This window comes from Lissotriton vulgaris, chromosome 5 (genome assembly GCF_964263255.1).
Source record: "Lissotriton vulgaris chromosome 5, aLisVul1.2, whole genome shotgun sequence".
In the NCBI taxonomy this organism is placed as follows: Eukaryota; Metazoa; Chordata; class Amphibia; order Caudata; family Salamandridae; genus Lissotriton; species Lissotriton vulgaris.
The window spans coordinates 607,096,895-607,124,208 of record NC_141693.1 but is presented as its reverse complement, the minus strand read 5'-3'; the positions used below and the strand labels follow the sequence as shown (position 1 = coordinate 607,124,208).

The window sequence follows — 27,314 nt, the reverse complement described above, 5'->3', positions numbered from 1 at the left end:
ATGATGAGTGCTAAGCAGGTGTCTCAAGGCCACTATTGTCATAAATACACCTCTTTGCTTGTAGCTTTAGGTGCGTGAGGAAAAAGATGACAGTGTGTGCCACGTGATGCTTGAGTATTTTGGTGATTTGCCATACATTCTCACCAATTAATTTGCAAAGTCACTTTCTGTGATGTCACTTAGAGGGGCCTCACATCTTCCCTTTCGCCCAGGGCCTCAGAAGGCCTAGGACCGGCACTGGCTGTATGTCGGCGTGAAATTATTACTAATTAAGGTGAACTCCTTTTTCAGACACTGTTACCAGGATACAAAATGACAACATAATCCATCAATAATACCATCACAAAATGTGCCACATTATGTCGCATAGTTTGACTTTTCTGGCAGTATAATTTAGTCAACCCTGCCGCATAATTTGGTCCTCCTCTGCCGCATAATTCCAGTGGCCCCGATTTATGCATTGTTCCTTCACCTCAAATATTCTTTGTTCTTCCTTGAAGGCAGACCTTGTGGTCCACCCTTCAGGTGGAAGGATCCCCTGTTCCTACCTGCAATCACTTCCAGTGTTCGCTTCTGCACTCTGAACATCTTTCCAGCTGCAGGATCCTGTTCCTAAAGCCCTATTGGAACAGTTTTTCTGCGCCTTTGAATTGATGCGATTGAAGTTCAACTGACACATCTTTAAAATTGCTCGTAATTAAAACAGCCGCAGAAATGTCGAGCAAAACATGTTTTGTGACCTCCAAGATATGAGCAATTTGCGCAGAGGAAAATTGCCTTTGCGGTGCCTGAAACAGGAAATGCATATTCATTGAGCTTATTTACATCTTATTAGTGCCTGAGATGTCCCCGAATTAAGCAGGCACAGATTTAACGTGGCTCGGAACAAAGCCATTTATTAAAGATGAACAACAGACTGCTCAGAGTCATCGCTCCACCTGTGCATTCTGGCCAGCCACGTGGCGCCTTCGAGCAGGAGAAGCGGTAATGGGCGCGCAAATTGTGACCTATAGATCATCAGAGGCAGCCGTGAAAACCATAACCTGTAAACAAACGGGATATGCAGCACCGAGTCCCCACCGCCCACCCCCCGCCCTCGGTATCATTCAGGTTAGGAGTAATGCTCCATTTGTGCAGGTGGTGGGCACAAGCACTCAGATTGGGGTACCGGAAGCTTCTTTTTGCTACCAGACTTTGACTCAAAGCAAGAGAGAGAGGGGCAGAAAAGGGAAAAAAGGAGGAGTAAGAGAAAGATAGGAAAACAGACTCAAAGCGAGAAGGTATGTATAGAAAAGAACTTGCCAGGGGGAGAGGATGTAGTTTAAGGTCCAGAGCGGCTGACTTTGAAGCTGGGGAACCAGGTTCGAGTCTGGTGAGAGGCTCAAACATTCTGTGATTCTGGGCAAATCACTTAGAGGCAGATGTATGACGTTTTTTGTGGTTGCAAACGGGAATACAGCCCTTTTGCGACCATAAAAAAGGTCAACCCCATGTGCAAACCATATTTTGCGAGTTGCAAACCTATAAGCGAGTCACAAAATATGGTTTGCAACTCCATATTAGGAAGGGGTGTGCCAAGGTCGTCCCTTCCTAATAGTGAGTTCAAATAGCATGTAAGATTGTTCTGGGATCGCATTTGCGCTCGCGAAATACTCACAGTTTACCACCCTTTTCAAAAGGGTGGTAAGCCACTCCCAAATGGGAAAGGGTCTCTTTGTGAATGGGTGCGTAAATATTTTTAAGAGCAGGCAGTGATCCCAGGGACCACTGCTTGCCCTCAAAAAACGAAACTGAAAAGTTTCATTTTTTGTTTATTAAATCATCCCGTTTTTCTTTTAGGAAAATGGGCTACATTAAAAAAAACTGCTTTATTAAAAAAGCAGTCACAGACATGGTGGTCTGTGGACCCCAGCAGGCCACCATCCCTGTGAGTGCGAGCCATTCCCAATGGGGTCGCAAATTGCGACAGTCTCATGAATATTAATGAGGCACGCAATTTGCGACCCCATTGACAATCGCAAACAGTGTATAAGACACTGTTGTACATTCATTTTTGCGAGTCGCCAATTGTGAGTCGCAATTTGACACAATTTGCGACTCGCAAAAATGAATGGTCATACATCTGACCCTTAATCTCCCCGTGCCTAAAAACAAAACTATTGTGTCCATCTGTAATGCAACTGGTGCTAATTTAAAACACACTGATACCTACTGGTCGAGTTTGCGCTATATAAAACTGCAAAAAAACGAGAGACAAGTGTAGGGTGGTGGAAGAAAGTGCAAGGAAGGAAGTGGGCCCGTTGTCTGCTGTTTGAACAGTGAAATACAGCAATAACCGGGTTCAGCAGCCCCCTCGGGCCTCTGGGACCTGGTGCCACTGCACCTGCTGCACCAATAGAAGCTATGCTCCTGTTTTTACTGTCGTTTCTTATTCTCCTAGAAAGAAGGAAAGCTGAATAGGAAAAAAACCTGATCATATAATACAGCTTTGGGCATGTTCTTCCCTAAGTGTACAACTCCAAGAAATCACTCCAGATGTTATCAAATTTGTCCATTCAGGCTCGTGACAAGCACATTTTTAGCCTTGCAATTTATGTTTCTCTCTTTTCTTTGCTTGGATTTGCAGTTGATCCTTACACACAGTGTCATTTCTAGGGCAAGGCAGTACAAAGCGGTCGCCTAGGGCATTAACAGCAAAAGGGCAATGGATTACTGCTGTAATCAGCAAAAGCTGTGAATGTTGCACTCACTGTGATATTTGAAGGAGCTCACCAGGGTGACAAAATCCTTGCATCGGTTCTGCCAAGGCATGCTCTGCACATGCAACATACATATTACTAGGGGTAGGAGGAATATTCTGTTCTGCCCGCAGAAATGGAGAATTTTGGTGACTCAGTGTTACTCTTGTAAAGCGCAGTTTTGGCAAATTGCATCCATTGACGCGTTGCAGACTTTTTTCGCACGCGAGGCTCCAGATCAGTAAATTGGTGAACACAATGGAGATTTGATGTCCCCTGGCATGATTTACGGTCAGTAGGAGAACATTCGGTGAGATTTTTCCAACATTTTGTTTGTAACCGTTTGCGGTCAAAAACCTGCCGCTCGAGCAAAAGATCTACTCGAGTGGCAGCAAAATCATCTCGAGACGCTCCGTCCCCCGGCCACTTCATGGTGCCATTCATTTTTCAACACAGTGCGAGCAGCGTGACATGCCTATCCACCCGTTGGTGTAACTTTGCGCAATCTCGCGAAATGTTCATGTATCTCTGCTGAAGTCCGTGGAGTCAAATACAGCAAGTTCTGCCCATACCTACTTATCACGCAACACAGTCGCAATATGAAGTCAGGAATTACTACAAATATCAAAATAGAAAATGTAAGGAAAGCCAGTGAAGAAAGAGTTTTGATAGGTGGACCACCTGTCCCTTATTTACACATACTGTCTGTAAATCAAGCCAAATGCCTGCTGTCCTTTATCAATGTCACAATGGAGAGCATTTGTCCATAATGTTAGCTTTTCTAAGAGCGAGCTGTGCTTATTTGTAGCACTCTCCCCTGGAAATTGCCTTGTACTTGTGCTTCTGTGACTTAGATGATGCCCTGCCAGTACACCACAAAGCTGTGGACTGACAACATAGCTGGACACGTTTTAGTTGGCTGTGACCAGAAAGAGCCAGAGAGAGTCCACTAGAGGGGTGTGTGTCTGCAGTCAGTGATTTTGACTTCAAGAGTGTAGCTAGGCAGGGAAGCAAATTGTGTTTGCTCTTCTTTAATCTCTTTTTTTCAGCAGAATACGAATCCACGAACATTAGTGATGTTAGCATACAAAGAGTGTCCACCCTTCCCTTCCCTGTGTATGTTTTTTGGATATTTTGCCAGATTCGTTTAACATGTTATTTTTGTGTTAGCTCCTGACAGACCTGTACAAAACAGTGTGTAGAAACACTAGATGTTAATCTCGTCAGTGGCTTAATTGTATAAAGTGTAACAAGGAAACCTGTGCTGAAACCTCTTTCTTCCCCTATGACCAAACCATGTGATCTTAGTCAAATTATTTTTTCTTACTGTGTCTGATTTTCTAGGGCATACACTTTAAGAGCACATTACTAAAATTAAGTGCAGGATGGGCCCTGTACAAAACAACTCTCCTGTCAGTGCTCTAATAGCTTGTAATGTTGTTCCATCCATCTCCATCTATAACAAAAATATTGACGCCACCAGAATTTGCCACAGTGTTTTCCCTTTGTTCAGTTGCTGACTGTCCCTTTTATGTTTTTGGCCTCTCTGCTGAGACTACTCTCCAGGTAAGCAATACTTTCTGGTATGCTGGACCCAGCTTCTCTCAAGTAAGCTATTGTTCTGCTTTCTGCTTCTCTTCCTGCTTTTTCTGGTTTCTTCGCAACAACTCTTTTTATCAGTAGGTACAGATCTCCCATCTGTTCTTACCTCATCCTGCTCTTTAATTCTTTATGTCTGATGGTCCAGGTTCCCAAATTTGAGATGTAAGGACAGACTCTGGCTTGCAATTTTTATGCAGCACATTCTTGGTGGTATTAGATGGCAGAGAAGAGTGATATATATTATGCTGACGAGGTGTGCCAAATAAAAAACTCACCTGCATCCTGGGTTTTCTGTTCCTTCTTCTTTGTCGCGTTTCCTGATTTGAAGGTGTGCTGTCGGTTGGAACTAACAGGCATACATATATATATATATACATATATACATTATTTCCTGGGTGACTCGGTTTTCGCCGGGGCTTGGCGCATCTTTTAGCGGTGCGATTTCCAGGGCAGAGCCCAGCCTTAAAATATTCTTCTACTCTCCCAAAGAAGAAAGGATTCGCACTCACGGGCACTTTACAAGTATTTTCAAAGAAAAATGCACAACCAACGCGTTTCAGTGTCTGCTGACACCGTGATCAAGGTGTCAGCAGACACTGAAACGCGTTGGTTGTGCATTCATCATTGAAAATAAAGAAAATACTTTGAAAGTGCCCGTGAGTGTGAATCCTTTCTTCTTTGGGAGAGTAGAAGAATATATATATATATATATTGTATTGTAATTGCATTTATATAGCGCTTACTACCCCTGGCGAGGTGTCGATGCGCCTTTTCGGCGAGTAGCAATAAAGAATTACTGTTGAAAATGAGCATATTAAAAAAAATATTAAGTAATTTGAGTAGTGGATATGTTATTCAGTTATTTGGGTAGTATATTAGTATAGTTTATTATGGAATTTGAGAAGTGAACATGTTAGTCTGTTAATTTCGATTGAAAATATATATATATGTATGTATCAGATTCAGACATAAGATGTGATACTCTAAGCTATATCATCTGCTCTGATTTGTTTCTGCACATGCAATTATTTTAGAGGAAATTTAGTATTATAGGATACCACATTAAGTTTGTCCCTTTCAGGCTTCTATACTTATTCTAAGATCCTCATAGATATATTCTTTGCACTGCCTTGGCTGTGGCAAGCGTCACGGATGCTGACACCACTATATACAGCCCAGAAGGTTCTTTTTAACTGGCTTTTGATCCTTCAGATGGTTCCAGAACTGTCACTGGTAAAGACTTGTGGCTGGTCCCATTCAAAGGTTTTCGGGGAAGGCAAGGGCTATTGGGGCTCAATTGTGAGGATGGAGGTTGTTTGCTACAGATGTCCTTGGGCTCATCCTACTATGGCTCTGCAGACTGGATCAAGTACAAACCCTTTCGCGTTTGACTGAGGATTTCAGGGTCGAGCAGTCACAGGCTTCTCAGGAAGGTAGTGTGGAATTGCTCAAGTTCATCACTCAACAAGCAACCATCACCACAATAAAATTGATGTCCAGCCCAATACTTACCTGTAGTAGAATTAAAATACTTTAATCACACAGTTGTACTAAATAATACACACTTCAATGAAACAGCCGAGGCCCATGCAGGTAAGAGCGATGGGGCTGGGTGGGGGGGTATTTCGACAGAAGACAAGGGAAAATGAAATAAATAAATAAGTTCCCCTCGTCATCGTCTGTCGAAATACCCCCCAACTCGGCCCACCGCTCTTACCTGCACGGGCCGCGGCTGCAATGAAAACACAAATTTGGTGATTAGTGTGCTATCTTGTGCGTGTTCTACAACCGCCCCACTTCTTGTGTGTCCCCAGAGGTTTCCTCCTGGTTTGGGTTACACTTTGCACTGTAGTCATGAGTTGGGTCAATCAGGCTCAGGTGCAGTAATTTGGTAATCACAGTTCTAATTCAGTTAGTGTTTGAGTTATCTTATCCCTCCTTAAGAAAGGCAATATCTCTAGAGTTCTTTCTGATGCTGCAACGTACCTGGGTGTTCCTCTTGCACATGGGAGCTACATAGAACCTCCAAGTCTTTTATAGTTCAATGGATTTGGGAATTGGCCGCATTCTTTCAGCAGTGTGACCACCCAGCCTCCGCCGCAGATGTTTCAGTACCTGTTACAGCGTAGGCTAGCTTGCAGCTCCGACTCTATTTGATGATGCAGCGCCAAAGTAGTGGGTGCAGTCAGCAGTTTAGGCGGTCGGCAGTTATGAAAGGTTGCGGTCCTGAGCCGACCTAAGCTAGATGCATGCCTGATTGGGCCAACGTCAAGCCCAGGTGGAGCCCCTGTTCAGGCTACGGCAATCAAATAGATGCAGCCCCCACTATGTAAGCCTAAGCTACTCTGGCACCTTCAGTCCCCATTCAGTCCAATGGCCGTCAGTCAGATATAGCCATGACTGGGCTTCCAGCAAAAGTGCAATTCCTGCCTCACTTGGGCCTTCAGCAATCATGCAGGTGGAGCCCTAAATGGATGTACGTTGTTACAACTCATGCTTTTACCACGCATGCTTTTACAACGCAGGTTTTTCAAAGCAAGTCGTTACAACGACTTGCGTTGGGGGGTGCAGGATAGTGAATAGTTTAATTTAATATTCCAATTCCAGTCCCAGTGGATAGTAGGGAAGGTGTTGGATAGTAAATTAAACTATTACCTATCCTAGAGCGCCCCCAGCGCAATTTGTTGTAATGACTTGCGTTGAAAAACCTGCGTTGTAAAGGCACTGCGTGGCAAAAGTTGCATCGTAAAGGAGGTTTCCCGCCCTAAACAGGCAATCAACAATTCTGCAGTTACAGCATTATGGTTTCCACCAGGTAGCGCAGTGAGAGACTGTTTTTATATTACATTTCTGCGCAGCACTCTAGTTTTCCATATATGCTGCTTTTTCACACTTGACAACGGGATGCTAGCTTACTGCCCCTTCCACTGCAGGGGGCAGCTCAGTACAATCCGTTTTGTACTCATAAAGTTTTAAAAATTGACACTTTCTGACACCTCTTCCGTGTCAGCCGTCTGAGGATCCTGCTCAGCACCTCAGCTGGTGTGTGTCTCCACAGTTGAGTGAGGCTAGATGCTGGAGGTAGGCCCTTCTCTTCTTTTTAAGACAAACCCTGGCCTTGTCTACTCTAACCCTGAATGTCTCCATCAGATTCCTAACGCACACTAGGCAGCAGGGGATGGTGCACCCCGCTGAAGGTGCTTGTGAACTCTTCCAAGGGTGGTGCTGAAGCGTGCCACAGTTTCTGGTTGAATGTGATAAGGGTGGTGGTGCAGTATGCTGTTTGATGGGGTACAATACACAGTGGGTAATGGTGCACCGTGTAGCCCATGGTGGTACACTGTTGGTTCCCCCTTGGAATTATGACCATGAAGTATGTGTAGGATTTTTCAAATTGTTGTACTTGCACCTGTTGATCCTCTTCTTAATGATATTAGATTTGACTTTCAATGGAGGTTGAACTGAGCCCAATGTTGTTGTTGCCTCAACAAGCAGAAGGTGAAACAAGCATTTACAATGCAATGGTTTTGCCTTTGTTAAAGTTAGAGCTATTGGCATTGCTCTTGACATTATTTTTATTTATGTGTTTTTTTTAAAACATAAATAAATGGCATTGTCATTTACAATGCCAATAGCTTAATTGCTCGCAAATGCATGACCTCTTGCATTTTACACCCACACAGAGCCACACATGCAAAGCCACCCACACACACATAGAGTCACACACACAATCTGCACTCTGAATCTGCACTCTAAATCTGCACTCTGAATCTGCACTCTGAATCTGCACTCTGATATAGGTACCTATCCATATACATACATCTGAGCATAGGCGTATAGGTACCAATCCATATACATACATCTGAGCATAGGCGTATAGGTACCAATCCATATACATACATCTGAGCATAGGCGTATAGGTACCAATCCATATACATACATCTGAGCATAGGCGTATAGGTTCCAATCCATATACATACATCTGAGCATAGGCGTATAGGTACCAATCCATATACATACATCTGTGCATAGGAGTATATGCACCAATATAAATATATGACCTTTTGAAGATGGCACTAGTCAAGAAATATAAAAGAATACAATGACAGTGAGATAGATTAATTTGCACAGGATCACATAACTGGGGAAACAGAGGAGCTGTGATTGGAACTCCAGTTTCTTATACATATAGACGACTATCTAACCTCTGGGTTCAGATACATTTGATTTTGAATACGCTGTGTGCATTGCAAGAATAAACAACTTAAAACCCCACGTTATGCCCCAGCAGTGCGCTTCATTCTGTGAGTAATAAGTGTAGTTATTACAGAGTAGTTCTAACCAGACGCATACAGCGCCCAGCATGCCTGGCATGTATAGCGCTGCTCTGTTTGTTTCATATTTACAATGTTTTACGTGCTTCCGGGGAAGCATCTCTTGACACTCTTTCGCTTGCGTCTCTGATGAAAAGCGGCTGCTTTGTATTCTGCATGTTTTCATAAACAACTGCACAAAAGTCCCCGTAAAAAGACAAACTCGTCCCGGCTAATGAGCTGATGGTATCTGCGGAGAGCGCGCGCAGCTCTCAGCAGCCGGCAGAAAATTGTTTTGTCAAGGACCGGATTGAGAACAAGTTTAGCGTCCATAGTCCGCACAAAACAACCCCCACCTATCACAAAAAAACAGGAAAGATAAAACATATGATCAAAAGTCCAACCACAGAATATTGCTGTACAAGTGCACACACTTGCTGTGTCTATTACAATAACTGCACAGACCCCCTACAATGACAGGGGTGATTTGTTTAACACTCCCACCCTTAGCCCTGTAATAAACTGGTACATAATTCGAAATCGAACCCAAAATGTTTCACGAGAACCTATTTCAAAGCAGCTGTTTATTCCGTAAAGTGCGGGGCTCGTGTTGTTTCTGGGCACAGGCCTGTTTTGGCAGATAATGAAACTACACTGTCCTACGCATGAAGATGCAAACATGTCACGCCACGGAACCCAGTGTGCTCCAGGCGAGAGACATCTCTCCATTCTAATCTTCACTTCAGCATACTACACTATGCTGCGCACACACACCTCTCCGCACTTCAGGCTCTAAGGAAAGTGGGAAGGACTACTTTTGGGGGTGATCGAATCGAATTAAATGAAGGTGTAGTATTATTTGAAGGATGAGGAAGTTTATCTGGGCAGGTGTTACCTGAAGCCAAGTCAATGGCAGGCATTTTTCTTTTCCACAAGCCGGGTGACACCACTCAAATGAAGGTGTGGTGAGACTAGGTAGGGAATATGTAAATGGTACAGGCAGGAAGCCTGCCTGCACCCCCTTCACCAGCTCCCAGACTTGATGAGTTTAAGGACCTGCCGGTGGTAGGTACAAGAACATGCACTAAGACGTCTGTGCAGCGGACAGCTGTTCCATGTGAAAATACAGAACGCAAAAAACATATTTTGCAAAACTGTAGGTTCCAACATTTCAACTGCCAAGCTCTCGACCCTTAAATTGCCCCTCCCCTTCCCCTCCCCCCCATATTCGGCGAAATACACATCCTAAAAGTTTCGGGATGGATTCTACGTTCCAGCTCATGTCCCGGTCTTTTCAGGAGGTCCCACACGCGTGACGTCGACTGACTGGAAACATAAGGGGCGTGCGACTGCTTGGCTTTCCTTAGGTAAACACGTCGAATGACTTCACTGTTGGTAAAGAGGCTTCATATTTTTACCAGTCGCGTGTGCCTGAGACAGCTGAACACATGCATGTGTCACTGTTGACTGTAAGTGAGTGAAGGAACGTGAACATAAAGCAACTGCCTGCACCACAGCTGTGCAGCAAGTAAACAGAGTAACATCCGAAAAGCCTCACTGCCAGTCCGCGAGACAGCCACAATGCAGGACACATGTTATATGATACGCTGCACACGTCGATGCCACCTACCAGTTTCCCGAGCCGACGATGCAGACCTTGAGAGGCGGCATGTTTCTTCTCTTAAGCACCGGCAGCCTCACTGTGATGCAGGCGTTTGTTTACACGCGTGACTGAGGGGAGGAGCTGTGTCGTCACAGAAGACGGCCGGAGCAGGAAGGCGATGCAGCAGAGCAGATTAACGGGCATTGTAGAGCTGGAACGGGGGCCGGAGACACGGGGGGCGGGAACGGGCATTGTAGAGCGGGAAAGGGGGCCCGGAGACACGGGGGGCGGGAACGGGCATTGTAGAGCGGGAAAGGGGGCCCGGAGACACGGAGAGCGGGAGGGGGGCGGGAACGGGCATTGTAGAGGAAAGCACGGTCACCAGCGGGAGGGGGGCGGGAACGGGGACGGGAGACACTGCGAGCAGGAGAGGGGGTGGGAACAGCGGAAAATTAAAGCAAGCACTCACCTGGACTTCTTCCGGGTGCCTTCAATGCCGGACCAGATTCGGGGGCGTTCCCGGCTTTCGGCTGACGTCGCGTGACGTCGGCAAAAGCTAAAGAATCTCGGGAACGCCCCCGAATCTGGTCCGGCATTGACGGACAGGCCCCTTGTCCAATGGCTAGGCTCCATTTATGGAGCCAGCCAATAAATGACGAGGGCCGACCCAAACCCACACTACAGTTCTCATTAGGTTTTCGCCTGCGCGAAAAAGATGCGCAGAGCGCATCTTTTCGCCAGGCAAAACCTAAAAAGCACTTCAATTAGAAACATAATCAAAATGTTGCTGTTACTTTATCTAGGTCCTTGAAAGTGTGTTCAAGGGAATTGGGTTATCATTGAACAATGACATATTATGCCACTTAAATGCAGCATACTTAGACACAATCACATACAGAGAATGGTCAATAAATAGTGCAATACAAAGTACAGAGACAAAGCTTGGTCAGTAAGATTGAGGCGGGGTGAGATTCAGACTGTGTGTGTGTTTTTGTGAAAAATCTTGGTGAAAACCAACAGACACCTCATAATACCCAACTGAAAGCACCTGTATCCAACTATTTACCAGAAAATACATTTATTAGAGGGGGGGACGGGGGGTCACACCCCAAACATTCCAACCCCCACCCCGGAAACTACGCCCCTGAAATAGTACAGTAATAAATACATTGGTATAATAATGCCTGAAATATTTCTCCACAGACATGTAGATAGAATTGTGCTTTTGTTCTGCTTTTTATCCTGAATTTTGACCACATTGTCATGATGGCTAGAATTTGTCAGCATACCAGGTGGTCATCCTAAGTCTTGACAGGGCACTAATGTCACTCCAATGGTTAAGAAAACGCATATCATTCAAAAGCGTCAAGTGCTTCTTATGAAGATTCTAACTTGGGTCTGGCTTTGGCCTAGCGTCTGAGCTGCTGACCTGGGGTCAAATCCATGTCTCAGCAGATCACTGAAAATCATGGAATGGAGTGACTCAGTTAACCTCCTGGGGCCTAAATATGTGAAGTTAAATCAATTGTAACATATGTAATCTAACTGTGTAAATGTCACTTGATGAAAACAATCGGGTATTGTCTCCCAAAGCCTCCATACTACCACCCATAGCCTACAGCATTTTATTGATTCATTCACAGCGCTATGAAAAAACCTGTTGTGTCCACAATACAAACGTTAGTTTACAAGGGCAGGCCAGCAAGCGCCCCAGCTCTCGTTTTAAAGAAATCCTTTTAGAAGGCTTATGTTGCCATTATTGTATAAGAAAGCTTGCAAGGCCTGGGCAAACTCTAGAAAGGATGTCAAAGTACAAAAAAGTTCATTAAACGCCTCTCTCTGTGTTTATGAGGTGAGAATGGTATGGATGTATGACATTAGCACGCATACTATTACCACGCATACCTTTACAACGCGGTATTTACAACGAATAGCGCTTTGAGGTGCTGGATAGTGGTAAGTATAATTTTATATTCCAACTCCAGTCCCCGCGGACACTAGGGAAGGTGTTGGATATAAAATTAAACTTATTCCCTATCCTAGAGCGCCCCCCAGCGCAATGCGTTTTAATGGTATGCGTGGTAATGCCTGCGTTGTAATGGTAGTGCGTGGTAAAAAATGCGTGCTAAACGTTGTATACCGAATGGTATCATTCCCCTGTATCTCCTTATTTGGATGTTTTCTATGGTACAATTTGGGCATTGGAAAAGGTAGCAATCTACAGAATACCATAAGGAAAACATAAATTGGACACCAATATCAATTTCTGCCCTACCCAATAATATAGTCAGGGCCGTTGGAAAGATGTTGCTGGAGAGGACCAAATTATGCATCAGAGTTGACTAAATTATGCAGCTACAAAGGAACAAATATGCAGCATAATGTGGAACATTTTGTGATAGTATTAATTCATTATTTTGTCATTTTTACTCATGGTAACACTGTTTGGACAAAGATTTCACCTATTTAGTATCTGCTTAGCAACCAAATGCAGCAATATGCAACTGAAAGATGACGAGTCAACTTTTGCGAAGGACTGTCTGCTGCTGAGAAGACATGCTGCCACATTTTAGTAACTTTTATTTCTTTGAGCTAGAAACAATTTCTTTGCTAAAATCTGCAGATTAGCAGTAGATGATGGATTATGTGGCAAATGCGGCAAATCCTTAATTATCTGGAACATGCCACTGACCGCCTAACTTCAGTGGCCTTGAAATTAATATGATTCATGAGATATATCCCCTCTATGACCTACCTATCTAGACATATTGGGAGGGTGTGTGAATTTATTTTAATACACTTTCAGTGTCACTTACTGCTCTGTTGATTTTATCCCTTCGGCCAGCTGTACCCACAGAATAAAAAGATTCAAAAACTGTATTAGCCAAATCCCAAGAAAAAGCCCTTCACATGGTATTGGACACGCTTCACCTTGCTCTATAATTGTAATTATGTTAATTCATCATGTAACAGTTTGTTAAAAATTAATGTTCATAAGCGTTCAGGAATAAACAATCCGTTTTTTTATTTGTATGGACTTGTTTTTACAGTGCAATATTTTAATTAATGCATTAAAATATAAAATCAAATTATGAGAACAAATATTGCTCCGTGCGGTCTTCCAGCCTCATTCAATTCTTACCTACTTGCTAGGTCTCGCCTCCAGAGAGCTTTAGCTTTGGCGTGTTAGCGGCCTATTGTTCTCAATACAACACATAGTGGGATTTAGGTCACCCCAATGCTCAGCAAGACCTTTGTTGTCTTTCTTGTCAATGCTATTTCCTTTCCTTGCTTATAATTCAATGGATTTTTCAGCTGTTTGTGTGTTTCTCCAGCACCCGAAGCAAAGCTCTTTTACAGTGTTTTTGAACGAAAACGATGAATCCTTTCACTGCTTACATCATAGGATTAGTTTTTTTCTACTTCTTTCAGTTCTCCATGGCAGTGCATGTCTTTTTTCCCTCTATAGCCCTTACAGGATTATTTTGTTTTGTATTTTTTTAACCTCCTATCTGCTGTGCATGTTGCTTTCCCCCACCCTCCTCAATTGCTTACTCACCCCTCCCACCTTTATCTTTATTTTTTTTCCACTTTCGATTTATGGCTGCTTCTAACCAACACCATTCGATTTTACCAAATAAATATAGCTGTACTATACTTCAGGGACCTTTCAGCCAGCGTGCGTCATCTATTGATCAGTTGTGTTATCCTTCACATTTTTCTTCCACCCAGTACAACATACATCATGGAGCAGTGAATTAGTCCACTTCAGCCATTGGCAAAATTCACTGTAAATGACGACATTCTGCTCTTTCAAACATAGTGCATCCACCCTCAAAGTACTTCCCTTATAATTATAAACTAAAGATTTGTAAAGCACGACTTATCACTCCTAAGGGTATCCGGGCGCTAGGTGCTGTCGGGAAGATTATGTGAGCTATTGCCCAGAGTAACATGATGCTGAGCTGCTGTCAGCGATCGAACTGTGAATTCGGAGTCAGACACTCTGGCCACTGCACCACATCTCTCCCTTGCCGCACCACACCTCTTCCCTTCAGTACCAGGGACTGCAATAGCAATGTGTTTTTTTTTCACCCCAAACTATATATATATATTTTTGCCAATATTTTTTTAGGTCGAGCCTGGGCAGCGCATGCCCCGGTTACTTACCGGTAATCTTCATTACTCCGAGTATAGTCTTCCTCGCCACATGAGTTACATAGTGAGCTTTAGCTCCACAACAGAACCCTCCAAAGCAAAAAGAAACCACCTCCCACCCCCTCCCAACATGGCCGACCAGTCCCACCTGACCTCTATAAGAGGCGGGCCGGCCCAACCAATCAGCCTGATCTACCAAGCAAACAATGAAGCCGATAGCCAGACAGGGAGGGGGGGAGGGAACTCATGTGGCGAGGAAGACTATACTCGGAGTAATGAAGATTACCGGTAAGTAACCGGGGCATTACCTCCTCGTTAGTCTTCCTCGCCCCCTGAGTTACATAGTGAGCCAATACCCAAGCCAACAAGGCTTCATTGACCACCATAACAACAACACCACATGGTGAAGCAGAGAAACCAACCCAAGGTTGAAGTATAACAACTGAAAAGAAAACAGGGATCACAGGAAACCTGAAATCAAGACCTCCAGGAAAAGAAGGCCAACCAGGAGTCGCAGCTCCAGCACTCAGAATGGCCCCAGCGAAGTCCCCCCGGGACTGCTAGAGACCCACGTACCAGGCGGGGGACGACCACGCCAAATCCAGATAAAACTCCACAGAGGAGACACCCATGAAGGGGGCCCAGGGAACAGCGCCACACCTCGCGGACCGACCCTGGGCCCCCGCCGGATCCACCGAACCCAGCGAAGCGTAGGGAAGGATGCCAGCCTGTGTAAGCCAGCGAACCAAGGTGGAACGAGGGCTAGTGGCCCGAACGAACCGGGTCAAAAGACACAACACAGGTCATCCCACCTGGAAAGGAAAGACGCGCGGCCAAGAGAAGCCAAAACAGCACGCCGAACAACCAGCACGGACAAGGGAGGAACCCCGTCGGCCGGGAAAATCGGTAAAGACACCACCCGAGTCCGAGGCCCCAGGGAAGGAACCCCGGGAAGGACACGGGGACATGCCGGAGGAACAACCCCGTCCGGCAAAAACCCGCACGAAGGGCGGGGAGCGGAGGAACAACCCCCGCACGCCCATCCGCCCAGCAGCCACCGAGGGCCGGGGCCCAAAAGGGCGGACCCCGAAGAGCTCGTAGAACGAGAGAGAAAACTCACGTGGAACGCCTCACGAATTTGCGAGTCACCCTTGCGCAGGGGCCCTGCAAATCTCCTCTGTAACGTTCCAAAATTAGTATATGTGCAGCCGAAGCGAGCACCCAAAGGGGAGACCGGCAGAGCGCCCGTGGGCGAAGGATAAATATCATCGGAGCCAAGCGAGCCACCATGGAAACCAGGCCGTCGAACACCGGACTGTGGAAGGCCCGCAAGGCCGCCCACCGGGCCCACAGGGAAGAAGGGGCCACGTTCCAGGAACACCCCTCCGACCGGAAACCCAAGACCCGCAAGGGGACCACGGCGGCGGGGACAGCACCAAGCCGACCGCGTCAACGCGAGAAGGGCGCCCAGCGCCGGGCACAGGCAGAGCACGTGGAAGACCTGCGGGAACCCAGTAGCAAAGCCACAACCCCAAGCAAGCAGCGTCCTCCGTAGAAGAACCGGGCCTGCCGAAGGAGGCAGGCCAGCCGACAAGAGCCGGCTCAACACCGATGCCGAGAGCGGGGGACCCAACCACGGTATGGGAAGATCCGGGATCGGCCAGGAGGCCCGAACCGTCAGCACGCCATAGGAGAGGGTACCCGGGGCGGCGGACCCCGCCGGGAACTAAAAACAGGAATGCACCACGACAAGCGTGGCAACCACGCGCGGGTGCCAGGCACCTCACCACTGCAACGTTCCAAAATAAGTCCATGCGTTGCCGAGCCGAGCACCCATGAGCACCCCGGCCCTGCCCAAGCGAATCCTGCCGAGGACCCGCGATCTCAGAGGGCACGGGGGAGACGCGTACATCAGACCGAAAGGCCACGCGAAAGACAGGCAATAAGGACCCGGAAGGAGGAGTAGAACCCGGGCCGGAGGGCCGAGCCCCCCTCCGTGAACAGAGACCTCGGAGGCAGACCGAGCCGAGGCCCCAGGCGTCGAAACACCACCGGGGCAGGGCGAGACCAGGCAACGAAGGCCAGATCCGACTCCGTCGGACCCCGGGGGAAGACAGCCCGAAGGGCCAGGACCGGTGACACCCCCACCAGGGCACCCAACCCGACCACGACCCGGGGACCTAAGCACCGGCAAATGGAACGCCACACGAAAACGTGCAGGGGCCAAGCCAGTCAACTCCTCCAATTTTAGTAAATGTGCTGCTGAAGCGAGCACAGCAAAAAGACGGCCGGCCAGGAAGATATTCAGCAACCTTTGAAGCACGAGGAGCTGAGCGGCCGCAGGAGAACCCAACGACCTCCAAACGACCCGGCGCCAAAGGACGCCCCCCCCCTGAAAGAACCAGAGGGAAGTACCGGGACCAGGCACACGCCCCCCCGAAGGAGGACAAGCCCGAGACGAGGACCGAAGGGACCACCATACACAGGCCAGGAAGCCGACGGATGAGAGACACCGCCAGATGTGAAGCCACACCCATGGGGGGGGACAAAAACGAGGCCGTGAGGAAGCACACGGTTATGTCAAATCCTCTCCCCTCAATAATAAAATAGAAATACGAGACACACATCGGACTCGAACCTGGGTCATGTTTAAGCGCCAAACCGTCCATGACCCCAACTCGGGGAGCAGTCGAATCATACACGCAGGCAGTGCCACAGCGCTAACTGCTGCCTGAGGGTGTAAAACCTTGCGCAACACACCCCCGTAACCGAGGCACATGCATGTAGTCAGAGCGCAATTCCATGCGGTAACTACACAGTGGAGTCAGGAACACAAGAAACACCCCTGCTTGAGGGGAGTGACAAACACCAGCATGACCACATACAGGAGAATGCGCAGGACCCCAAAGCCCATTCAATGGCTCGGGCCACTCAGTAACGACCGGGGGAGACACGGGAATGTACAGCCACTCCACACCCCCGGCCGCCCCCCCCCCCCCCTGTAGACCCATGGCACGCTACAGCAGCACCTAACCGGCCCCACAGGACCAGGGGAAGGAAGGGGGGGGGGAATTTTTAGGCATAAGGCACCAGAGACCGCTAGAGCAGGTCCACACCCTAAAACCCCAGGGCCAGCTCACGCCGGCCCATCTTACCTGAACAGTGCTCTGGAGAGAATCGTGCAGAACAAAAAAAAACAGGCTGATTGGTTGGGCCGGCCCGCCTCTTATAGAGGTCAGGTGGGACTGGTCGGCCATGTTGGGAGGGGGTGGGAGGTGGTTTCTTTTTGCTTTGGAGGGTTCTGTTGTGGAGCTAAAGCTCACTATGTAACTCAGGGGGCGAGGAAGACTAACGAGGAGGTAATGCGCTGCTCTGCGACATGCAGTATTAGAGAATGGAATAGAAGCCCTACTCTCTCTCCGCCCATATTTGTCATTGGCTTCTGTCATTGCCCTTCATAAATGCTGCCTTCTGATTCAATAATAGGCTTGTTAGTTCCTCCTTAGTACTGTCTTGTCTTCATTTGTAACCTCCTATGAGGACTGGCCCTTTTACTTCGGTTGTTACACAGTACATCTTTTTTAGTCTGTAAACACTATTCTTTAATGAGTTTTTTTTAATGAGTTTCTCCTACTGCAGGTACGACATGCTTTCCTGCAATCTTCAGTGCGCCATGATGCTTTCACTTTCCGAGCAGCCCGAGACAATGGCGGCCTCTTCTTCGAATAGATCTTGCACTTACAAGTTTGGGGTATTGCCTATGTGAATGAGAATGCCTTTTTTCCATGTCAACTAGCAAAATGGATAATAAAAGGCATTGTCATTTACAATGCCAATAGCTAAAACTCTCGCAACTGCGTTGCAAATGCTTATTTATATATATTGGTAAGGACCTGCCAGTTCTCCAAAAGTAAAAGTGTCCAAAATCATGAGAAAACAAAGCAATCATTTACAAAGCGAAATGGACGGCAGCCAATGGTAGACCTTTTGGTTTTGCCAGTGCATCCTTTTTCCTCCAAGAGCCGGTTAGCTTCACACTACTGCTAGCCACTCACTTTCATGTCCATTGCTCCCAACCACTCCACACACTTTTGTTAACCCCCAGTTGTAGTTGAGTTCATACACATTTTCAAGAAATTGTTACATTTAGTTTTCCTTAACAACTCAACTCTCTGAAAACTTCTTGTATTTGCTAAGGCAATTGATATAAATCCATAGAAAGCAATAGGTGCTGGCAGGGAAATCCAAGATCTGTGTGGAGAGGTCCTGGACAGCGACACAGCATCACAACTGACTATCAAAGGCACCATAGGCCACAAGGACAATGATACCCAGATATCCAAGATGGCTATCGTCTTGCCAGAAAACGCCATGGTTCATGGCCTGCTAAGAATTGTATTTTATTGTCAGATCGCTGCCATAAAACAAGTTATCCACTCACATTCAGTCTCAGTGCACACAGTGTCAAGACTCTGTGATGACTGTCAGCCTTTCCTTCCCTGAGAAAAACGTATCGCAAGTGGATTTGAAGGATCTCTCCCCCATGCTCGACCCATAAGAAGCGGTAAGGATCTCTTCAGCCTCGCGTCATGACGCGGCTCAAGTCATCCTTACTAAACCACTGATTCGATAGTCCTACAAAAAAAAGGTTTACAAGAACCATCAATGACATTCTACCTCTGGTATCCAGAGTTGACCTTAATGCCTAGTGTATGCCTCTTGTAAGGTATCCAGTTCACTCTCAAACAGATCTAGAGTTGCAGAAGGGAGGGTTGTTTGTCCAGGCTGATGTCATTGCAGATACTAAGGATCTTTGGTCCAACTTTGGCATCAAGCTGAAGCTTTAAGTCTATGTCCCATTCATTGACGTTTCTAGCTTAATGCTCCTAATGAAATTTCTTAATCCATTGATATAGCGATGAAGGTCTGTTCCCTCTCAAATCATCAGACAGAATGAATGTCAAAATATCACTTCTGTTTGTTCATCAGGTAATTCCATTCTATCCTTAAGGACTGCCACCAAGAGCAAATAATTACATATTTCTTAAGGGGGGATTAATGTAGAGTTGAATGCATCTGCAAGTCATCATTAGAATGTTAGCTATGTTGCTAGGGTAGAATGTTAGCTTTTGATTATAGGAGTTGATCTTTGAGCTGTGAAGCTGTGCTGGAGGTATCTGCCTTGATTCTCAAATAAAGCTATTTGGTCTTCATCAAATTGACTGGAAATTGGATCTTTACAATTACATTTCCTTATCAGTCCTCCAAACTAATGAAGTAATTCTGCTCATTTCATATTTGACCAAGATAGAAAAGCTGCCTGTCCATCCATTTCTTCTAGCACAATGAGTTATTAGGTTACTTTATCATTTAGTTGTTCCAAGTACCAGCAGTTTTGCCACTTACTTCATCTAATTCAGTATCAGACTACCCAGAATGATGAATTATTTTTGCCTCACAGTAGGTATGATCTGTGTACAATAATGTGCCATGATGCTGGGATGGTTTATCAATTTTAGTAAAGTAAGTGTCTGCCTCTTTTCTCTGCAACAAACTTAATATGTTTATTTGGATGGCCAATTTTCATAACCTAGATTTTCTGCATCCTAAAGTTAAGTTATTCAAAACATACAGAAGTTGTGAAAGAGCCACCAATTTCATTCTGTTCTTTTCCCACATTGGCCGATTCGGCTGTCCATCAAGTAATGTCTGCTGTATGCTTTCCAGAGCAAGACCAATGTTAGCCATGATTAGACTGGACATTTCTGCCAAATATTATTCCCAAAAAGCTGACCTGAGACTTCGAATTTTCAAAGTTCCATTGGATAAGGGAGTCAAAGAGAGCTCCCTAGATAAAGCTGTAGCCTTAGATTATGTCCAATTAATATTATATGAAACAAATGACCGGAAACAGTCACTTAGCTTAAAGAGAGCTTGAATCTGACAGAGAGGTAAACATAAAAGCGCTTGCGTTGCCCACTGACACGGGACTCCTCATAGAGCTATCACGGAATTTTACATTTAGACAGGTGAAGGCTGAAGGTTTCTGGAGCTCCTTGGGGAAGACCTTCAAGGCACTAATGCATAGAGCTTTTTGTTCATTTATGTTCGAATACTTATGTAAATCCGGCTTACCCTCATGTAAAAGTGGAGTGCTTTATATAGGGGAAGAAGAGTCAACACCACCAGAAGGTATGACAGTTTACAAAACAAGCAGTGGAACTGGGTCAAGGGAATTTGGACATGAGCACATATAGGGGGATGGCACATCTTACAACTCGTGAATGATGTACAGTTGCTATGGATGGACATATGGGTCCTGATGTAGTAGTCACTGATCAAAACCTGGTCTCAATTTGCTCCCTCTATTTTTGAGTCCAGAAAATATTTTTACGATCTATGTACCATTAGGTCAGTTCGTAAAAAAAACACAGAATTTGATTAAGTTAAAATATCCTACAGACCTGATTAATATTCATTAGGTAAGTAACACATTGCAGCTTAATCTGATTGGTCACATTATTTAGTTTTTTTGTTTACTTTTTGTTTGGTTAAGAGCGCTCTCCTACGTAAACTTTTTTTTACATTCACAACGTGCTAGAGGCCCAAAGGGGAGGGTTACTGCCTCCTTCGATGTGTTGTTAAGTTTTTCTTGTTTTGTGACTGGTTTTGGGTGGCAAAGCATAAGATACTGATTTGGTATTAGAAGGGATGCCTACAACACTCTCATTTCAAATGACCAATTAGTATCCATTCAGAATCCCATTGTAGGAGTCACAAAACATACCTGTCTCCTAAAATGGGATTAGTACATAGAAAACGCGTTTTACGGTGACAAACGCTCAGAGCATTTGTGACGATTACAATTCTTAGTGCATGCTTAGTATATCTGGCTCTTAGTTAAATAAATAATACATAGATTACAGCAGTATTGGGCTCAATGTACAATTGCTTGTGCACACACTTCAGATAGCTGTTTTTTTGGGGAGTTAACTGTAGAATATACAATATTTAAACTGAAGTTAGTGGGTTATTGCAGATGCTGTCAGGGAAAGAGATGCGTTTAGAGAAGAGAGTTTTGATATTAGATTTGAATCCTTGGATTCTGGATGCCAACTTTTGTTTCAGAGTGAAGGGCTCTGGATGAAATTGTAGATTTTTTTTCTCTTTTCTTTTCACTTATTGTTTTGGGGAATTGAATGAACGTTAGGTTGGTGTTACATGTCCTGCACGAGCCTGTGTTTCTCAGCTCAGTAGGTAGGTTTGTGAGAGTGTAAGGTGTTATTACCATTGCAGGGGGATTCCAGTTGCATGGGGATGTAAGGCCCCTTTATTCGGGGAAGAGCTGTGTCAGCGAGAACAGGATTGCCCCAGCCACTATAGAAGAGGACAGGGCACATGCGCAGAGAGCCCTAAGAAGGCAGGGGCGAGTAAGGGAGAAGGTTGATTTTGGAAATAAGCTGTTTGGGCGTTTGTATTGACCTGCTTCTTGAGCGAGAGAAGTGGATCGATGTTAGCCATAACCCAATCTGCTGTTGCAGTTTATCACCGTTAATTACGGTGGATTCCGTTTTTGTCTGGTTTAATTTAAAGCAGGCAGGAGACCGCCTGGATTGAATAATTAGCAGCAGTGTTTTAGGCCCTGCTTGTCAGCTGCAGCGGACACTTTAGGCCTGATCACAAGTCAGGCAGAGCGGCCATAGTGCACGGAATTCCACTCCACCTGATTATAAGTTGGTAGGGTTTTCCAAACCCGATGTGTCTGGGTCTGAGAGAGCCATGCTTGAGTGACACAGCTGGTGAGTCCAGCAGGAAAGCTCACACGCAGCTTAGACACACACATACACACACACTCACTAATGCCACTGTGAGTAGATAGTAAACTCTTGGCACTGTTGTCACTGTGAGTAGGTGATAAACTATTGCACTAGTGTCACTGTGAGTAGGTGATAAGCTTTTGCACTAATGTCACTGTGAGTAGATAGTAAACTCTTGGCACTGGTGTCACTGTGAGTAGGTGATAAACTATTGCACTAGTGTCACTGTGAGTAGGCAATACGCCGTTGCACTACTGTCATTGTGAGTAGGTGAAACGATACACTCTTGGCACTAGTGTCCCTGAGATTAGATAGTAATCTCTTGCACTAGTGTCACTGTGAATAGGTGATAAGCTCTTGCGCTAGTGTCACTGTGAGTAGGTGATAAGCTCTTAGCACTGTTGTCACTGAGAGTAAATAGTAAGCGCTTACACTAGTGTCACTATGAGTAGGTAATAAACTCTTGCACTAGTGTCACTGACAGTAGATAGTAAGCTCTTGTACTAGTGTCACTATGAATAGGTCATAAACTCTTGCACTAGTGTCACTGTGAGTAGATAGTAAGCTCTTGGCACTAGTGTCACTGAGAGTAGATAGTATGCTCTTGTACTAGAGTCACTATGAATAGGTGATAAACACTTGCACTAGTGTCACTGTGAGTAGGTGATACACTCTTGGCACTAGTGTCACTGAGAATAGATAGTAAGCTCTTGCACTAGTGTCAGTGTGAATAGGTGATAAGCTCTTGCAGTAGTGTCACTGTGAGTAGGTAATACGCTCTTGGCACTAGTGTCACTGAGATCAGATAGTAAGCTCTTGCACTAGTGTCACTGAGAGTAGATAGTAAGCTCTTGCACTAGTGTCCCTAAGGGTTGATAGTAAGCTCTTGCGCTAGTGTCACTGTGAATAGGTAATAAGCTCTTGGCACCAGTGTCACTGAGAGTAGATAGTTGCACTAGTGTCACTGAGAGTAGATAGTAAGCGCTTTCACTAGTGTCACTGTGAATAGGTGATAAGCTCTTGGACTAGTGTCACTGTGAATAGGTGATAAGCTCTTGGCACTCGTGTCACTGAGGGTTGATAGTAAGCTCTTGCGCTAGTGTCACTGTGAATAGGCAATAAGCTCTTGCACTAGTGTCACTGTGAGTAGGTAATAAGCTCTTGGCACTAGTGTCACTGAGAGTAGATAGTAAGCTCTTGCACTTGTGTCACTGTGAATAGGTGATAAGTTCTTGGCACTAGTGTCCCTAAGGGTTGATAGTAAGCTCTTGCGCTAGTGTCACTGTGAATAGGTAATAAGCTCTTGGCACCAGTGTCACTGAGAGTAGATAGTTGCACTAGTGTCACTGAGAGTAGATAGTAAGCGCTTGCGCTAGTATCACTGTGAATAGGTGATAAGCTCTTGCACTAGTGTCACTGTGAGTAGGTGATAAGCTCGTGGCACTAGTGTCACTGAGGGTTGATAGTAAGCTCTTGCACTAGTGTCACTGTGAATAGGTAATAAGCTCTTGGCACCAGTGTCACTGAGAGTAGATAGTTGCACTAGTGTCACTGAGAGTAGATAGTAAGCGCTTGCGCTAGTGTCACTGTGAATAGGTGATAAGCTCTTGCACTAGTGTCACTGTGAGTAGGTGATAAGCTCGTGGCACTAGTGTCACTGAGGGTTGATAGTAAGCTCTTGTGCTAGTGTCACTGTGAATAGGCGATAAGCTCTTGCACTAGTGTCACTGTGAGTAGGTAATACGCTCCTGGCACTGGTGTCACTGAGGCACTCTCTGAGGGGGATGTGAGCTCTCCTATGGTGGCTCTGTGAGGGTAAGGGTCTTGGTGTCACTAAGAGTATATTGTATTGTATAGTAATTACATTTATAGAGCGCTGGCTACCCCTAATGAGGTGTCAAAGCGTGTTTTTATGAGAGTAGCATGCTACTCCAGAACCAGCAATATAATAAGATATTGGCACTAGTGTCACTGTAAGTTGAGAGTGAGCTCTTGACACTAGAATCACTGTGAGTAGAGAGTGAGCTTTTGGCACTGATGTCACTGAGAGTAGATAAGAAGTTCAGTGCTTTTATATATTCAAATAAGAAGTCTGACGCTCAAGACCTGTGACGAAATTGGACGCTTGTGGCATGGGGACATCACAGGCTTGAGGCTTGGACTCCATGTGGAGAGTAGGAACCTGATGCTGGGAGCCCTGATGGTAAAATGGAAACATGAATCTGGATACCAGTAGGGTGGTGTCAAGATTGCTGAGAATGTTACTGTGAGTCACTGGCACCCCTCTCATGTGCTGCTGGTGCTGCTAGGGGGTAGATGGAAGCTTGCTGCTGGTGTCCCTATCAGGGGATCAAACTCAAGCACTCATCTCCTGGTGAGTAGATGGCAAGCACCGCGCAAGTATCCCTGTGCAAGGATTGGAAACTCAGCTCTAGAATCCCTGAAGGATGGAAGCTTGCCTCCGGTGTATCTCTGAGGGGGTGGGAAGCTCACCTCTGGTGTCTGTGAGTGGGTGGGAAGCTTGCCTCTGGTGTCTCTGTGAAGGTGAGTGGATGGGTAGCTTGCTTCTGGTGTCTCTGTGAAGGGATGGGAAGCTTGCCTCTGGTGTCTCTGTGAGGGGGTGGGAAGCTTGCCTCTGGTGTCTCCGTGAAGGTGAAGGGATGGGAAGCTTGCCTCTGGTATCTCCGGGAGGGTAAGGGGATGGGTAGCTTGCTTCTGGTGTCTCTGTGTAGGGATGGGAAGCTTGCCTCTGGTGTCTCTGTGAGGGGGTGGGAAGCTTGCCTCTGGCGTCTCTGTGAAGGTGAAGGGATGGGAAGCTTGCCTCTGGTATCTCCGGGAGGGTAAGGGGATCAGAAGCTTGCCTCTGGTGTCTCTGAGAAGGGTTAGGAAGCTTGCCTCTGATGTCTATGTGAAGGGTTGGGAAGCTTGCTTCTGGTGTCTCTGTGAAGGGATGGGAAGCTTGCCTCTGATGTCTCTGTGAAGGGTTGGGAAGCTCTTCTCTAGTGTCTCTGTGAAGGGATGGTAAGCTTGCCTCTGGTATCTCCGGGAGGGTAAGGGGATCGGAAGCTTGCCTCTGGTGTCTCTGTGAAGGGTTAGGAAGCTTGCCTCTGATGTCTATGTGAAGGGTTGGGAAGCTTGCTTCTGGTGTCTCTGTGAAGGGATGGGAAGCTTGCCTCTGATGTCTCTGTGAAGGGTTGGGAAGCTCTTCTCTAGTGTCCCTATGAAGGGATGTGAAGCTCGCCTCTGGTGTCTCTGTGAGGGTGAGGGGATGAGAAGCGTGCCTCTGATGTCTCTGTGATTGGATGGTAAGCATGACTCTGATGTCTCTGTGTGGGGGTAGGAAGCTCGCCTCTGGGGTCTCAGTGAGGGATGGGAAGCTCCTCTCTTGTGTCACTGTGAGGGTGAAGGGATGGGAAGCTTGCCTCTGGTGTTTCTGTCAGAGGATGGGAAGCTTGCCTCTGGTGTCCCTGTGAGGGTGTGGGAAGCTGGCCTCTGATGTTTCTGTCAGAGGATGGGAAGCGTGCCTCTGGTGTCTCCGTGAGGGGGTCGGAAGTGCCTATGGTGTCTCTGTGAGGGTGAAGGGATGGGAAGGTTGCCTCTGGTGTTTCTGTCAGAGGATGGGAAGCTTCCTTCTGGTGTCTCCGTGAGGGGGTGGGAAGCTTGCCTGTGGTGTCTCTGTGAGGGAGTGGGAAGCTCTTCTCTAGTGTCTCTGTGAGGGGATGTGAAGCTCCCCTCTGGTGTCTCTGTGAAGGGATGGGAAGCTTGCCTCTGATGTCTTTGTGAAGGGTTGGGAAGCTCTTCTCTAGTGTCTCTGTGAAGGGATGTGAAGCTCGCCTCTGGTGTCTCTGTGAGGGTGAGGGGATGAGAAGCGTGCCTCTGATGTCTCTGTGATTGGATGGTAAGCATGCCTTTGATGTCTCTGTGTGGGGGTGGGAAGCTCGCCTCTGGGGTCTCAGTGAGGGGTGGGAAGCTCCCCTCTTGTGTCACTGTGAGGGTGAAGGGATGGGAAGCTTGCCTCTGGTGTTTCTGTCAGAGAATGGGAAACTTGCCTCTGGTGTCCCCGTGAGGGTGTGGGAAGCTTGCCTCTGATGTTTCTGTCAGAGGATGGGAAGCGTGCCTCTGGTGTCTCCGTGAGGCGGTGGGAAGTGCCTATGGTGTTTCTGTGAGGGAGTGGGAATCTTGCCTCTGATGTCTCTGTGAGGGAATGGGAAGCTCTTCTCTAGTGTCTCTGTGAGGGGATGTGAAGCTCGCCTCTGATGTCTCTGTGAGGGGATGTGAAGCTTGCCTCTGGTGTCTCTGTGGGGTGTGGGGATGGGAAGCGTACCTCTGGTGTCTCTGTGAGGGGATGGTAAGCTTGCCTCCGATGTCTCTGTGAGGGAAGCTCACATCTGGAGTCTCTGTGAACGTGAAGGGATGGGAAGCTTGCATCTGGTGTTTCTGTCAGAGGATGGGAAGCTCACCTCTAGTGTCTCTGTGAGGGGATGGTAAGCTTGCCTCCGATGTCTCTGTGAGGGAAGCTCACATCTGGAGTCTCTGTGAAGGTGAATGGATGAGAAGCTTGTATCTGGTGTTTCTGTCAGAGGATGGGAAGCTTGCCTCTGGTGTCTCTGTGAGGGGGTTGGAAGCTCACCTCTAAGGTCTCTGTGAGGGGATTGGAAGCTTGCTTCTGGTGTCTCTGTGAAGGAATGGTAAGATTGCATCTGGTGTCTCTGTGAGGGGATGGAAAGTTCTTCTATAGTGTCTCTGTGAGGGGATGGGAAACTTGCCTTTGGTGTCTCTGTGAAGGGTTGGGAAGCTCGCTTCTTGTGTCTCTGTGAAGGGATGGGAAGCTCGGCTCTGGTGTCTCTGAGAGGGTGAAGGGATGGGAAACTTGCCTTTGGTGTTTCTGTCAGAGGATGGGAAGCTTGCCTCTGGTGTTTCTGTTAAGGTGAAGGGATGGGAAGCTTGCCTCTGGTGTTTCTGTCAGAGGATCGGAAGTTGCCTCTGGTATTTCTGTTAAGGTGAGGGGATGGGAAGCTTGCCTCTGGTGTCCCTCTGAGGAGGTGGGAAGCTCACCTCTGGTGTCTCTGTGAGAGATGGGAAG

The 27,314-nt window shown here is 46.5% G+C and overlaps 1 protein-coding gene and 1 non-coding gene across 4 annotated transcripts in view; one reads left to right on the top strand and one right to left on the bottom strand.

Annotated features, from left to right (window-relative positions):
* The window catches only part of IGSF21 (immunoglobin superfamily member 21), a 1,410,224-nt gene that overhangs the window by 1,098,705 nt on the left and 284,205 nt on the right, over positions 1-27,314 (top strand). The gene's annotated exons all lie outside the window — the stretch shown is intronic.
* LOC147711313 (U6 spliceosomal RNA) lies at positions 15,529-15,635 on the bottom strand. The gene has a single exon (XR_015296246.1). It is a non-coding gene; the product is annotated as a U6 spliceosomal RNA (small nuclear RNA).